This window comes from Phoca vitulina, unplaced genomic scaffold (genome assembly GCF_004348235.1).
Source record: "Phoca vitulina isolate PV1807 unplaced genomic scaffold, GSC_HSeal_1.0 scaffold4, whole genome shotgun sequence".
In the NCBI taxonomy this organism is placed as follows: Eukaryota; Metazoa; Chordata; class Mammalia; order Carnivora; family Phocidae; genus Phoca; species Phoca vitulina.
In genome coordinates, this window is record NW_022589707.1 from 714,389 (window position 1) to 731,276 (window position 16,888).

Here is a 16,888-nt window from a genome sequence, read left to right on the forward strand (position 1 = left end):
ATCCCTCCCACCCCACCCCCCACTCCAGCAACCCTCAGTTTGTTTCCTGAGATTAAGAATTCCTCATATCAGTGAGGTCATATGATACATGTCTTTCTCTGTTTGACTTATTTCGCTCAGCATAATACCCTCCAGTTCCATCCACGTCGTTGCAAATGGCAAGATCTCATTCCTTTTGATGGCTGCATAATATTCCATTGTATATATATACCACATCTTCTTTATCCATTCATCTGTTGATGGACATCTTGGCTCTTTCCACAGTTTGGCTATTGTGGACATTGCTGCTATAAACATTGGGGTGCACGTACCCTTTCGGGTCCCTACTTTTGTATTACAAGGAGTTTCTATTGCATCCCCAACCTAAATCGTAACAGCTCAACATTCTAAGAGCACCATGTGAAGATGTCATGCTGTGATAAAGTTCAGAGTGAATGTGTAGGCTGTGTCTGGGAAAAGGACAACCTATAGGCTTTTGGAGGCGTGGGTTTAGAAAGAGAGTGACATCTTACATGCTCTCTGCGTGCTTACGGACACGTGCGTTGTGCAAATGCACAGCAAAAGCGCTCAACTAGGCCGGCCTGCTGCTAACGGTGGCCACCTCTGAGGAGGAAGGTGGGGATGGGGTGAGGGGAGGGGATTCTCCCCTTTTCCCCTACCTACTCTAGTAGCATTTGAATCTTTTTTTTTTTTTCCGAAGATTTTATTTATTTTTTATTTGGCAGAGAGAGATTGACAGCGAGAGAGGGAACACAAGCAGGGGGAGTAGGAGAGGGAGAAGCAGGCTCACCGAGCGGGGAGCCTGACGCAGGGCTCCATCCCAGGACCCCGGGACCATGACCCAAGCCGAAGGCAGACGCCTAATGACTGAGCCACCCAGGCGCCCCATCATTTGAAACTTTTAAATGGAGAATATATTTACAAATCCCTTGTGAAATTTAAAACAATTAAAGAAAGATGGAGGGGCGCCTGGGTGGCTCAATCAGCTAAGCGTCTCCCTGCCTTCAGCTCAGGTCATGGTCTCGGGGTCCTGGGATCGAGCCCCGCATTGGGCTCCCTGCTCAGCAGGAAGCCTGCTTCTCCCTCTCCCACTCCCCCTGCTTGTGTTCCCTCTCTTGCGGTCTCTCTCTCTGTCAAATAAATAAATAAAATCTAAAAAAAAAGAAAGAAAGAAAGAAAGATGGAGGCAAAAATCTCAAGGCCAACACAGCTGGTGTAAACAGACAACTAGACCTTCGAGAAAGTGGTAAAGGTCACCTCACCTTCGGGACACCATAGATAGACTGGCTTTTTTGTTGTCTTGAATAAAACTTGTCCTCATTTGGTCTGCCATTTTGAGAAGTAAAGTAAGTGCTGGTTTCAGAATTTCTTCCCGGGGATGTAGCTCAGGCGCCCGGCTGTACTTAGGACACGCTGTGAGCCAGGTGGCCAGACCCCCTCCCAGGTCGGGGTTTTTCCACATCCATGTGAGGAATTGGCACTCTCGATTTGTCGCTGTTCTCAGAATGTGACCAAACCTGTCCCGAGGGTGAAACCCAAATGCTGAATGCTAGGTAATCACCACCCAGCTCTTTCTGAGCCACTTTTAGAAGAGAATTGAACAGACACGAACTATAACCAGAGTTTTGTAGTTATTTTACACTAAGGGCTCCTTACAGTCCTGTGGTACCTGCCTCCTAGGCTGTTTTGTACAGTAACAAAAACCTTTAGCAAGATGAGGATTCTTGTCCAATGTCACCTGCCTTCTACATGTGGATCGGTCTCCTTGGGCTGATTGAACAAAGTACCATCAGCTGGGTGCCGAGAACCATAGAACTTGATTGTTGGACAGTTCTGGAGCCTGGAAGTCCAAAATCAAGGTGTCACCAGGGTCAAGTTCTCTTTGAGACTCTGGGTAGAATCCTTCCTTGCCTCTTCCTGTTTCTGCTGTGGCTGGAAACCCTTGGTGTCCCTTGCCTTGCAGACACATCCCTCCAATCTCTTCCTCCTCCAGTCATCATGACATTCCCTTGTGTGTCCGTCTTCACATGGTGGTCTTCCCTCTTCTTGTAAGGACGCCAGTCATTGGACGAAGGGCCCACTCTACTCCAGTCTGACCTCATCTTAACGAGTCACATCTGCAAAAATCCTAGTTCCAGATGAGTATTGGGGGTTAGGACTTCAAGATATCTTTTTCCAACCCATAATAATATCCCAAAGCTAGAACTCGGACTCCCATCTTTCCTCCCCACCAAACCAACCTTATGATGATTCACTTCCTATCTCTCTTCTTTTTAAAAAATCATCATATGTAGACCTTAGTGGTAACTGATAGTGTCAGGTGTACCAGGAAAGTTCTGGAAGGAGGATCTAGTACTTGCTGGGAGACTAATCCCTGACAATTACAGAGGAGACTTTACCTGTGGGGTGATATCCTTGCAGGAAATTGTAGTACCAGACTGCTGGCTGCTGTTAAAACACTTCGGGCTCTTCATTTCCAGATGTTGCCAGCCCATAAAACTGTAGTAGGTGGTGGCTGACGTCATTTGAAATTCTGTAGGCCTGACACCTCGTAAGTTGAGTGAATGTTTGTGTGTGTGTGGTTGGGGTTTCGTGTGATGATGCGGTCAGCTGAGCAGCTCAGGATTTCTGTAGACATCACTTGCAAAGGGAAGCTTTATAACCTAAAGCCTGTAAACTTGAATATTATGGCAAATTATACGGAGTAGTTTAAGTGATTTTCTTCTTTTAGTGACTAGTAGAACTCAGGATTTTTTTTTTCACAGACTCTGATGTGTCCACTGGACACAGGCTTTTGGCTACAAAATTTGAGTGGAGAAAAAAAACAGAGAAAGCTGGAGAAACGCTGGGCCACCACTGGCCTCTGGAGCTGGATGCAGAATGAATTCTTAGATGGAGAAGAGACAGGGGAGAGAGACAGACAGACAGACACCAGACACCAACCTGAATTGGAAAGAACATAGGCCAGTGTTGCCCGCTGGGAACTGACATCACAAATAGAGTGTGGGTGAATTATAAAGGTGACCTTTTATTTTTTATTTTTTTATTTTGTTGTATTTAGAGAGGGGGGAGGGGCAGAGAGAGAGACAGAAAGAGAATCTCCAGCAGACTCTGCACTGGGCATGGGGCCCAAAACAGGGCTCCATCTCACAACCCGGAGATCATGACCTGAGCCGAAATCAAGAGTCGGACACTTAACTGACTGAGCCCCCCACACACCCCTAAACGTGACCTTTTAAATAAAGGTCTGGGATAAGAATGGAGAGAGCATAAAAGCTACTATGGGAAAAGAAGTAGTAGAAAGGTTTGTTTATGTATTATGGAGTTAGTATTAATTTGTTTAAAAAGTGTGTCATCTTAAATCCAGGACTTTCGGTATTTTTAAATGTATCTGTACATGTAAGGGGGGATTTACTATCAGACCATGCAATTATGACATCTCTAATCACCTGATGGTGATAACCATGAGCGAAAACTCAGGACGCCTTGGAGTTGCCTCTGCAGGGAGAGCAGTGGTAATGTTTGTTGGGGGCAGATTCACCAGGTCAGGAAGGAGAAAGCTGTGTTTTTAGAAATCAGACCCCTCATACTGAGGCTTGGATATTAGAATTCCGAAGTCTTAGGCAACTAATCAATTATCCACTTACCTCTTTACCGAATACATTGGTAAGACAAAAGTAAATTTTAGAAGCATATTAAAGCGAAACCTATAAAAAATTCCTTTAGAGACGCAGCTAGATATGGAGGTTTGAGGGTAAAATAGAACTTCACCAAATCCTAAAGCTCCGGTAACTGCAATATTCACAGGGGGACTGGATGTGAACCAGACCCACGGTTGGTGTCAGGGTCGCTGGGTATGTTTCCTTTTGCAGTGATGGTTGTGTTGCCATTTTCCGAGTCAGACTTAGGAGGCGGATAAACCCTTTAGGGACAAAGGGGAATTTGAAAAACATGGCCAATATTAGTATCATTAATATGTTAATTTAACAATGAAAATGTATCGAGTGCTTGCTCAGTGCTATACACTCTTAAGCAGGCATTTTCAGTATTGCAATTTTTAGATGCCTGCTTGTTAAGTGATACTTCCCTTGCATTTCAAGACAGTGCTTTTGGTTTGGTTTTGTTTTTGGAAAGCCCGTCTGACTTTATAATGGAAGGATTCATTTAGTGGAAATTGAGTTTAAGGAAACTTTAAAAAATTTTATTCTGCAGGAGATGAGAGGTGCCTGCACTGAGAAGTTTTTGTGTGTGTTTTTTTTTTTTTGAGAGAGAGAGAGCATAAGCAGGGTGGGGGCAGGAGCAGAGGGAGAGAGAAGAGAGAATCCCAAGCATACTCCACACCCAGTGAAGAGTCAGATGTGGGGCTCCATCCCATGACCCTGATATCATGACCTGAGCCAAAATCAAGAGTCAGACGCTTAACTGATTGAGCCACCCAGGCACCCCAAGAAGGGGGTTTTAATATGCACCTATGCAGCAAAAATGTTTACTTGATATCTAGTACATGAGCTTAAATCACCAAGAAGTAGAATATTTTACAGTATACTCTTTCTTAAAGAGAGAAACCATGTCCTAAGAAATCTCTGCAAAGACAGGGACTACATCCTTACCACCTTCGTGTCACCCCCAGCCCCCAGCTCAGAACTTGGAGTATAAAACACGCTCAAAGCATGTTCTTGGAAGGAACGTTTGATCTGGGTATCCAAACCTGAAAGTGCCATTTCTTGACCTATGGTTGTCAATGGTTGTTTTTTTTTTTTTAAATGACATTTTCCCTGCTCTCGGTGATAATTAATGCTCAGTTCAGACTGCAGGGTTTGGATGAAGAAATCTGAACAATAGCTAGACAAGACAAAGCCTGTTAAATCTTCTGCAGGCTTCTCCCTCTACTAATGTGGTTTAGAATCATATGTTAGGAGCACTGTATACCAGAAGAATATTGATTGCATTTCAGATAATGCAATTTACAGTTAATAAGATGGTTAGGCTGGTCCAGGGAAATATTTGTTTTGTTCAATAATGTTAGACAGAAAACATACATTTTAATAAATACTGCATGAGAACAATCCTTTTGGGTGAACTTTAAGGAAATAAACATACAACCATATGGCTACACATCAGTGAATTTTCACATCTCTGAAATCTGGTGAGATGTATTCTCAGGAGTTCTTTGCTTTACAAATAGATTATTTTAAATTGTTCTTGTTCTAGTATCAGAACCTTTGTCTGGCATTTTTCTATGTAACCTTACTATCCAAGGACAATTGTTGTAGAACAGAATACACAGTATGATTCCATTTGTTTAAATACACACACACACACACACACACATACATACATACACAGATTTATGGTTAAACACACACACACACCCCTCTGGAAGATTATCTAACCACAGTGATCATCATGAGGAGCAGGACAGAGTGAGATTATAGGTATTTTCACATTTAGAGTTATAGATTTCTAGGATACTCCAATTTTATAATATGCATATATTTCTTTTGCAATCAGAAAAAGATATATTAACATACAGACCTGAAGTTGATGACACCGACAATAAAAACAGTCTTGCCAAGAGCCTGAAAGTAATCTAGTTGCAGAGTCGTCCATCAAGATGATTTCCTGCGCGCGCGGGGGGCAGGGTGTGCACTGTGGCACCGCCGGAAGTGGCCAGAGACCTGCCACCACTTGAAAGTCTATCGTCGGAGGGAGAGAAAGAGGACATAGGAATGTCTGTCTGTCTGCCCAGACTAGGAAGATCTTGTAGGGGGTGTAAGATGAGACACCGGTAACCGTAAGGGGAGGTGTATCGCGGTGGAGGGGGCGTTGTGCCTTTGCAATTTTGTACCATGTGTCTTTGCCACATGTTAAAAAAAAATAAATATTAAAAGGCTCTGTTCAGGGGCGCCTGGGTGGCTCAGTTGCTTAAGCACCTGCCTTTGGCTCAGGTCAGGACCCTAGAGTCCCGGGATTGGGCCCTGAGTGGGGCTCCCTGCTCAGCGAGGAGTCTTCTTCTCCCTCTCCCTCTGCCTCTACCCCTGCTTGTGCTTGCTCTCTCTCTCTCTCAAATAAATAAATACATTTTTTTTTTTTTTTTAATTTGACAGAGAGAGACACAGTGAGAGAGGGAACACAAGCAGGGCGAGTGGGAGAGGGAGAAGCAGGCTTCCCGCTGATCAGGGAGCCCGATGCGGGGCTCGATCCCAGGACCCTGGGATCATGACCTGAGCCGAAGGCAGATGCTTAAGGACTGAGCCACCCAGGCATCCCAATAAAAATCTTAAAAAAAGAAAAGGCTCTGTTCAGGGCCACACACCACAGCCACTGGTGAGCATCGGACAGGGTTCCGGTGGGATAGTTCCTGTGTCCTCCCAATGGCCTCGCACAAGGCTGTCCGTTATATTCTCCCCCTGAGACAGGGCTTCCTTCTCCAGCCATCCATGGGGAAAGACCAGTTTTGTTTTGCTTTTTATTCCCCCAATGTCTTGCAGACTGATACTTTAATAAAATCAATAAAAATGAATTACTGGAAAAATGAAATTAAAAAACCAGGAAGACATACAAAATTCAGGGTCCAATATTTTTATTATTTGATTGAAAAGACATAAAATCCCTCGGGCAATTTTAAAAAGGCGTTCTCTACTGAGGGAGGGGATGATTTTGCCCCCCCACCCCAGGGGACATTTAGCAATGTCTGGAGACAGTTTCGGCTGTCCCGGCTGGGGAGGGGGTGTTCCTGGCGACTGGTGGGCAGAGGCCAGGGAGGCTGTTCCATGTCCTGCAGCGCCCAGGACAGCCCCCACCCACACCCATGCTAAGGAATCATTAGGCTCAAAATATCAACAGTGCCAAGGTTGAAAAACCCTGCCTTAAAACTGTTTAGGTGGTTAGTTTTTATATTTTTCCCTGGGCAGATGGTGACATTTTGGACCCCGCTCCACAGAGGACACTTTGAGAACTGCCCTAATGTACTTACTTTGAACTCTGACCCAGTGAGGTTGTCAGACAAATCCCAACCCGAATTCTCTACTCCTTGAAATCGGTGACACTTTGTCATAAGCAAGAGACCAGAATGAGCACAGGAAAATGAAGAGGAGTGATGAACCATGAGAAAGATGATTCGTGTAGACAGCCAGGCGGGGCCAGCTGCATGAGCCTGGGAAGGCCATTAAAGTCTCTGGGCCGCCACTTTCCCATCTGTGAAATGGGAATCCCGCCCTCTGCAGAAGGCTATTGTGGGGGTGGCGTGTAAATACTAGGATCTGAAAGGGCCTCATCCACGGTGGCACCCAACACCCGGCCCCGGTTAGCTCTCTGCGACTCCTCTGTCGAAGGACCCGGCCGGGCCCAGGTCGCTGCCAGCCTCAGAGCATTGCCCCTCCTTGTCAGCCTTTTCATTTTTGTGGTGCGGCCGCAGGCGACACTCCTGACATTCTCTCCTCCTTACAGAAGTCCGGGGCTCAGCAGAACCTTTCAGCCTCCAGACCAGAGAAGGAGCGAGGGGCGGGAGTGAAGCCGACCTCTCCCGGGAAGACGGAAGGAACTGCTAATGTGGAAAGTGCCAGGCAAATGGGAGGAGCCACGGCTCGCTCTTGGGCCTCACTAGCTGCCTTCAGTATAAGGCGGTGGGAAAGGGAACTCGGAGGAGAGAAGGAAGTCTCCGCAAAACTGTGCGTTTTGTCCCACCCGAAGCGGGGTGGGGAGCAGAGCCAGGCTCCCATCTGCTCACTGGCAAAGAGCAGCAGGAAGGCCAGTTCGTGGAGAAGCTTCTGGTGCAAGGCACGAGGCCGCCCCAGGGCCTACCCGCGAGGTCTCACGCCGCCAATTCCAGCTCCACCTTCACGAGCGCCGTGCAGCGGGCTCCGGGGAACCCGATCCCAGACCGTCCGGGTCCCTGATCTCGGACCCGGGGCCGACCCGCTGTCCTCTGTGGGTCCCCAGGGAGCGGCAGCTGGGCTAGGAGATCGGGCGGAGATCCCGCGAAGCCCGGGCAAAGCCGGGGCGGGGTGGGGGGGTGGGTGTCGAGAGGTGGGGGGGACCCTCCGTTCAGGGCGGAAAGGCCCTTGGCAAGGGTGCGCCCCAACCGAGGCGCGGTACGTACGATCCCTGCTTCCAAAAGTGTCTGTCCGAGAAAACTTCCCTCTCCTTCATCGCTGCCACGTCTGAGTCACGCTCCGGACTCGGTGGAAGCGGGGGAGAAGGAGGACCTTTGGGAGGGCGGCTCTGTTTGCGTCTGAGTCCGCGGCAGGTGCTTCAGAGAGACAGCTGCCCTTGGGGCTGCCATCGGGCGGCGGGGCAGGAGGCCCTCCCCCAACAGTCCAGAGGCTAGAAGTCACCACGCCAGCCGAGACAGGGATGGATGGGGACAGGTACGAACGAACAGCAGGTTTGTTAACAGTTACCCGGAGCTCCCTGGAAGGAAAAATCTGTTCTGTTCCAAATGCACATTATTTCAGCTTCCTCTTCATGGCTGCGTCACCCCCAGCCTCTTTGCTGCTGTCAGTGGAGGGACTGGAGAAAGATGGCTTCTTGATCACCTTCTGTACCCAAGGCACGGGGAGACCCTGGGTACACAAGACAGTTAAGACATAATTTATCTCCCACAGATGCTCACAGCCTGGACAGGTACATGAACTATAAACTAATAAGGACCATGCGTGGGTCAAATGCTATAAAAATGCACTTAACAAGGATTTGGAAACAGAGGGGAAGGAGCCAGGAGTGCCCAGGAACAAAGAAATGGTCCCTGCGTGCTTCTGACAGGCTTTCAACATTTGGAGCCGTCCGTGATTGATACCGGGCTCTGACTAGGTAGCAAACACTTTCTCATTTTATGACTCTTTAATTCTGATTCATATTCTCAGGTTTTGCGATGTTGGCAGAACATAGAGTCTAAAACTGTATCTTAATCCCACTTACCCAGATTTTTCTCCTGATACATCATTAAAACATCTTTTTACCCAGCACATGCTTGGTGTCACCATGAACTTACATTCTGTATGACGTGCCTTTCAATTCCAAAAGCAGTCCTTTCGTATAAATATTCCTGCAGATCATTAAGTCTGGTACTCTGGCACTGGGCATAATTGGAGGATGAATCCAATAATACATCTCAAACAAACAGTTCCAACACCTATCCATACAACATTTGAGATCGCTTCCTATTTTCAAAGAAAATGATATATGAGTATGTGATATATACATATGTATATATAATGTATAGATATGTGTATATATCATATATCATGTACTTACGATGTATACTCGCTTTTCTTGTTGCATGTTAGTCTCAAATTAATTTTTTTCTATTAAATCAGGCAATGAGTGCCTTTGCAAGGCTGAGCTCTTGGTAGATGAGCCCTGTGATTCAGCTTTGCCACGATGAGGTATTCTAGGGGCTTTTAAAAGTATGGAGACATTATTAGGATTAGTAAAAACAGCATCTTCAAAATTATGCAAACTGAAAGTACAAAAAAAAAACCACCCCATTTTAGCTTTTGATGGTTTGATGAAACTTTCTACTCACTGGCTTCGTAATTCATAAGCATCAAAGTCAAGGAAACGGTGGTGACATAATTTGGCAGCCACAACTTCTGAGTCTCAGAAATGCATCAGCTGAATTGAATGTAGTATTTCTTTTTAATTTTAAATGGGTAAAATATAGACTCATGGTTTTAGAATCAGAATCAGTTTAATGACTGGAAAAAGCCTTTGAGAAAATTTGTCCCGAACCCATCATTTAACGATGAATACTATCAGAATACAGCTGGTTTATGACTGGAAGCTCCTTTAACCCACACTGGCTCACCTGCCTGATCTGTGAAATGAGACACTGGGCTGTATGAACTCTTGATCCCCTACCACTGCCAACATATTGTAAGAGTCTAATAAATGGTTGGTGAATGAATGCACCTAATGCCCAGAGAGGCTGGTTGATTTGCCTGAGATCACACAGTTAGTCAGGGACAGATACAATTCTTCTGACTCTCAGCCTTTGATAGTTACATAGAATAGGCTTAGAATAGAAACCTTGACTTTTGTAAAAGTACATAGAGATTAATGAAGAATACACCATAAGAGACACAAAACAAAACCCAATGTAAATCTATACTAAAACCAAGTCAAACAAACTGCCAATTACATTTCAATTACCTGCATATCCACTTTTTTTTTGAAGAGTTTATTTATTTGACAGAGAGAGACATAGCGAGAGAGGGAACACAAGCAGGGGGAGTGGGAGAGGGAGAAGCAGGGAGCCCGATCCCAGGACCCTGGGATCATGACCTGAGCCGAAGGCAGGCGCTTAACGACTGAGCCACCCAGGCACCCCTGCATATCCACTTTTTAATCATAGACTGGCGTCCCTTAAATAGTCAGCTTATGTCCCTTATGTACAAGGGTTGTGGGTTAAATTGTGTCCCCCCAAAATACATGCTGAAGTTCTAACCCTCAGTACTTGTGAATGTGACCTTATTTGAAAATAAAATGTTTGCAGATGTCATCAAGTTAAGATGAGCTTACTAGGGTGGGTCCAAATCCAGTATAACTGGTGTCCTCACAAGAGGAGGGAAATTGGTTGGAGATGTCAGTGAAGAAGGCCATGTGACATTGGAGGCAGAGATTGGAATTATGTTGCCATTAAGTCAAAGAACGCCTGGAACTACCAGAAGCTGGAAGAGGCAAGGAAGGACCCTCCCCTAGAGGTTTCGGAGGGAGCACCTCCCTGCTTACACCTTGATTTCAGACTTCCGGCATCTAGAACTGTGAGAGAATGACTTTCGATTGTTTTAGGCCACACAGTTTGTAGTATTGTGGTAAGGCAGCCCTAGGAAATGAACATACCCCTCATATTTGTGTGGGTTTACGGGGCCCCCTTGGGTCCTTCTCTGTCAGGAATCTCAGATGGTGGCTGGGATTGGAGTCATCTGCAGGTTTGACTGGGTTGGGTATCCAAGATGGTGCACCCACATGACCACAGGTGATGTTGGGTTTGGCTGGGGGCTCAGATGGGGCTGTGAGCTGGAGCACCTGCACGTGGCCTCTTCATGTAGTGTGGGTTTCTCGCAGCGTGGCGGTGGCTCGAGGACAACCATTCCAAAGAAGCAGGAAGTAAAAACTGCTGGGCCAATAAGGCCTTGGCCAGAAATTAGAATGGCATCTGTTCTGCTGCATCCTATTAGTCACACACATTGAGGGGATATAACTGAACTCAAAGTTAGTGATTGAGGGATGGTTCTTTTTTTTTTTTTTTTTTTTTTAGAAAATCATTTTATTTTATTTTTTTTATTTTATTTTTTAAAGATTTTATTTATTTATTTGACAGAGAGAGAGAGAGAGATCACAAGTAGGCAGACAGGCAAGCAGAGGGAGAGGGAGAAGCAGGCCCCTGCTGAGCACAGAGCCCGACGTTGGACTCGATCCCAGGACCCTGGGATCATGACCAGAGCTGAAGGCAGATGCTTAACCATCTGAGCCACCCAGGCGTCCCGAGGGATGGTTCTTTGAGATGTTCTGAGCCATTGCCTCCCACTGGTGATATTGATGAACAAGATTAGGTTGGAGGAAACATTATTCCTCAGGATAGCAAATGCTACCTTGGGACCCAGAAGGGCTAATGAAGGGTTCTGAAGGGTTCTTATGGTTCTAAATTTAAGGAGAGCTTCTTCAATCCATTTTCCCCCATCAGAAACTTTCTCGGGGCGCCTGGGTGGCTCAGTCCTTAAGCGTCTGCCTTCGGCTCAGGTCATGATCCCAGGGTCCTGGGATCGAGCCCTGCATTGGGCTCCCTGCTCCGCGGGAAGCCTGCTTCTCCCTCTCCCAGTCCCCCTGCTTGTGTTCCCTCTCTCGCTGTGTCTCTCTCTGTCAAATAAATAAATAAGATCTTTAAAAAACAAAAAAACAAAAAAAAACTTTCTCACCTCTGGGTCACAGCTTAGGAGGCTGGAGGAGACATTTCCTCTCTCCTTGCTTTTGAATCATTTATTGTTGGGATGTCTGGGTGGCTCTGTCAGTTAAGTGAATCATTTATTGCAACTGTTATACCATGTTCAGTGAGTCCCTAGCTGATGAGGAGGGAGTCTCCCTAAAGGCCTCACAATTCTTTACTCAGTTTGCCTTTGTTAAATGCCTCCTGGGGGTCCACGCTGGGTTGACTGCTGTGACAAGGAAATAAGTAGGAATTTTAAAAGTAAAAAAAAAAAAAAAAAAAAAAAAAGGGCCTGCGACCTAGGGAGATGGAGCCAGGAAGCTTCTTGTAACTTTCTCTTTCATTCTCCTTTCTGAGCTATAGAAGTTGTCTGGGTCTCAGAGCTGTCCTGGCCATGTCCGTCTCTAGACACTCTTTCTTTTCCCACAGGGTGGCTGGCCTGAGATGTTGTCTGGGCCTGAGTAGACCCCCAGAGTTCACAGCACTGGGGCAAACACATTCTAGTTATGCGAGCTCCTTATGACCTGAGAGGTTAACACCTGGAAGGATCACCCTCTGGGAGATAGATTCCTGCTATCCATCTGGGGGAGGAGACCCAGGAACAGAATTCAGAATGGTGAGAAGAAAGAGCTGTACCATACCTCTGGTGTGGACTGCAGAGGGCTGCTTTTGGCCTCTTCACAGAAGGGGTTGCCTCTTGTGGTGGGGATGATGGCCTTTATATCGCCCATGCCCTTGAAGGACCCTTGGTGGCATCAGGGACTTCCAAAGGGAGGAGTGGCATGGAGGTTGGGGATACTTGAGGCCCCTCATCCTTTTCAAAATAAAATTTCCAGGGAGGGGGGTGGGCACCTGTGTGGCTTAGTCAGTTAAGCACCTGACTCTTGATTTCAGCTCAGGTCATGATGACAGGGTTATGAGATCGAGCCCCTCATTGGGCTCCATGCTGGGCATGGAGCCTGCTTAAGATTCTCTCTCTCTCTCTCTCCTTCTGCCTCTCTCCCACTCTTAAAAAAAATAAAATAAAATTTACATAGATTTTATTTTTAGAGCAGTTTTATGTTCACAGCAAAATTGAAAGGAAGGTACAGAGAGTCCCCATTTCCTTCTGCCCCCCACACATGCACAGCCTCCCCACCATCAACATCCTCCTCCAGAGTGGGACATTTGTTACAGATGATGAACGTCCACTGACGGATCCTCATCTCTCAGAGCCCATAGTCAACATTAGGGTTCACTCTTGGTGGTGTACATTCTGTGGGTTTGGACAAATGTACAATGACATGTATCCACCATTATAATATCATAAAGAGCTGTTTCTCTAGCTTAAAAATTCTCCTTGCTCCACCTCGTCATTCCTCCCTCCCTCTACCCCCCGACAACCACTGATTTTCTTACTGTCTCCATAGTTTTGCTTTTCCCTTTATACCTTTCTAACCAGAGCAGATCTGGGTTTTTTTTTTTTTAAGTATATTTATTATTTATTTAAGTAATCTCTATGCCCAACATAGGGCTCAAACTCATGACCCTGAGATCATGCATCCCATGGTCTTCAAACTGAATCAGCCGGGCGCCCCATGAGAGCAGATCTGTTTTATGTATTGGGGTTTTGTTTAAGGTTTCATTTCAAGACTAGGTTATGCTGCTTAAACAGAAAAAAAAAAAAAGGTTTTATGTTAATGGGTAGTGTCTTGACCCCGTCCTTATTAGCTGTGTGACCCTTGGCAAGTCACTTCACCTCTCTGAAACTCGATTTCTCATCCATAAAATGGGGCTAATGAGGGCTGCCTCACATAAATACTACAGTATGTGCAGTGCCTGGCACACAGTAGGGCCTCAACCAGGGTGAATGCCCTTTTTCTGCATCTCATGCTCACTTCCCACATTTAGTTCCCAAGGTCTGCCTGTTTCGTCTCTAGAGTTCTAGAGTCTCTCTCTTCTCTCATCTCTATTACAACTCCTTTCTAGTTTAGGCTTGACCTGATTCAGTGTGTCTGAAAATGATGATTAGGCCACACATCTCTGCCGAATGCTCACCCCTAATGCAACAAAGCAGAGAGACATGATTTAGCAATCTGGAGATGAGCATAGGCAGAAGCAGGCAGGCGGGCTCTGCAAGCTGTTTCCTAGTGCAGTTCTCCGGGGTCCTTCCCCCGAAGCCCCCCACGGCCCCCTGGACCAGGTGGTCCCTCTGAGTCTGCGGAGTTATCCCTGTGATGGCATTTAGAGCCTTCCTTTCTTTCTTTCAAGATTTTATTTATTGGGGCGCCTGGGTGGCTCAGATGGTTAAGCGTCTGCCTTCGGCTCAGGTCATGATCCCAAGGTCCTGGGATCAAGTCCCACATTGGGCTCCCTGCTCAGCGGGGAGCCTGCTTCTCCCTCTGCCTCTCTCTCTCTCTCTGTCTCTTATGAAAATAAAGTCTTTAAAAAAAAAAAAAGATTTTATTTATTTATTTGACAGAGAGCACAAGCAGGGGGAGCAGGAGATAGAGAAGCAGACTCCCCACTGAGCAGGGAGCCCAACATGGGGCTCGATCCCAGGACCCTGGGATCATGACCTGAGCCAAAAGCAGACCTTTAACGACTAAGCCACCCAGGCACCCCTCCAAGTTGCTTTCTTAGCAACCGGTCTCTAACTCTTGCTAGCACTAAGCTCACAAGATACAATGGGACAGAAGCAGCCACATCCTCAGAACTACCCTGGCTTCCCCAGTCAGCTTTCTAGACCGTGTCTCCTTAAATACTTATCTCTGGGCATTTTCTGATTAAGACTCTCTAAATACCAAGCCCCCATGTCTCTCTCACCTGGATAGCTCCTGAGCTCTCCTGAGCAAGCAGGGCCCACAGTCGCCTAGCTGGGCAGAACTTGGTGACTGATCAGAAGCTGGGAATGGAAGAACGTTTTTGAGGAGGATCTCAACTCCCAGAACTGGTGACCGTGTCACCACGTTGAACAGAGGACACAGGGAAACAAGCTGACTTAGGGACTTCGGCGTGAGCCAGTTCAGTCTGCGGCACTGGTGGGACCCATGAGTGTGGGCATCAATGTCGCCTGTAAGCTTCAGTGAGTCCCAGATGGGCAGGTGACTTTGATCCATCCCCAGGTCTACCTCTTCTGGGTCTACGTCAGTTTCCTCTTATTTTCCATTTCTTGGGCAGGGGTAATTAGCTCTCCACTCATGTCCTATTTACAAGACAATTCTTGTATGAGTTGGCATCTAGTGTGATGTTTTTTCTATGGAAGTGCCAAGCATTTGCATCTGAACTATTAGCTTATCATTTGGCTAAGTTGATTAGTTATTGGTGTTTTGATGCTGTATATGAATACATATTACAAATATTATGAAAGAATTTACCTTATATACAAGCAATAAGATCATAGATTCCTTAGAGAAGGAAAATTAGAGATCATATAATCCAATGCCCTCAAGACATCAAGTAACTCAACATGCATTAATTGAGCACCCTCTATGTGTATATGTACACATATAGAAAGAGAGAGAGAATGAATATAAAATGTTAACATTTGGGGAATCTCCGTGAAGAATGTATAAAAATTCTTTGCACTATCTTTTCAACTTCTTTCTGTCTAAATTTTTTTCAAATTAAAAATAAAAGAAGTGGGTGCCTGGGTGGCTCAGTCGGTTAAGCATCTGCCTTCAGCTCAGGTCATGATCTCAGGGTCCTGGGATCGAGCCCCACTTCGGGCTCCTTGCTCAGTGGGGAGCCTGCTTCTCCCTCTCCCTCTGCCCCTCTGCTCTGCTCATGCGCACTCTCTCTCTCAAATAAGTAAAATCTTTAAAAATAAATAAGTAAAAAGAAGTTTAATACATGCTACCTTACACCTTAAGGACTGAGAAGGGGTGTGGTGATGGGGTGTGTTAATGGTAGGAAGCAACAAACCTTAACAGTGTTTCCAAGAAATTGGTGATCACACAGCCAGATTCTATATACTCCACTCAACTTCTCAAACATTTCGAGAAACAATCTTTTTGGTTTTTTCCTAGACGCAAAGAGATATAGTTGAATAAATCAGGTCAGAAAATGAAAAGATTCTCTACTTGCTGTTATAGTGGTTGTGAGATACGTATAAATCTCAGCCCAGAAGGAATTAATTTGACTAATGTAGATGTAAAATCAAAATTAATAGGATTATAATCCCTTGGGGGATCTGTATTTGTTCTGAACGCTCTTATCAAATGTTTTGGGGACACAGGACACAACATTATTGTTAAGATACATGGTGGGCTTGGCAGTGGGTCAGATAGAGGAAAGATAATGGCGGTCATGTGCTTATCTTGCTTGAAGAAGCCCGATGAAAGGCTGTGATACCAACTAGAGGGCTTGAACTGCAGAACCGGGAACCTGACCCCGGGAGCCTCCTGCAGATATGTTTACCCGGACTGAGACACGGATGTGGCCAGAGCATGTGGTCCTGATTTGTATCAGGGAACTGGAGGCTTATGGATGATCCCCTGCCTCAAAGGAAACAGAGAGCACCCCTAATTAGTTAAGGTCTTATTAAAGTCTAGCAAGATCTGCTCTAAGGGGCAGGCCACCCTAGGAAGACAGGGGAGGGCTGCTTCTTCAAGTATTCAATGAGTGCCTTCTATATATAAGACACAATGCAAAACAACGGAATAATGCAGAATAAGGGAAATAGGATCTACCCCCTCAGATGGCTTAGGCACTGAGGACTGCTGACCAGGGAGCTTTCAAAGAACTCAGTTTCCCCATCTGTAAAAGGGGAAAGCCTACCTCCTTCATGTACGAAACCCGAAGATTAAATGAATTAATGTATGCAAAGTGAGTAGAAAACACTTGGCAGGTATCGGGCACTCTAGCTGCTCGATCTCCTCTCTTTTCTTTGATGCAAGAGGCTGAGTTGTCCTGGGTTACTCTGGTCTATCACCAGGACAGTTCCATGGCCCCAACTCTAGACCTTCTCGTCTTAACCCAAAT

The 16,888-nt window shown here is 46.0% G+C and overlaps 1 pseudogene; it reads right to left on the reverse strand.

Moving 5' to 3' along the window:
- The window catches only part of LOC116630537, a 51,134-nt pseudogene extending 38,477 nt beyond the window's left edge, over positions 1 to 12,657 (reverse strand).
- Positions 12,658 to 16,888: the final 4,231 nt, after the last annotated feature.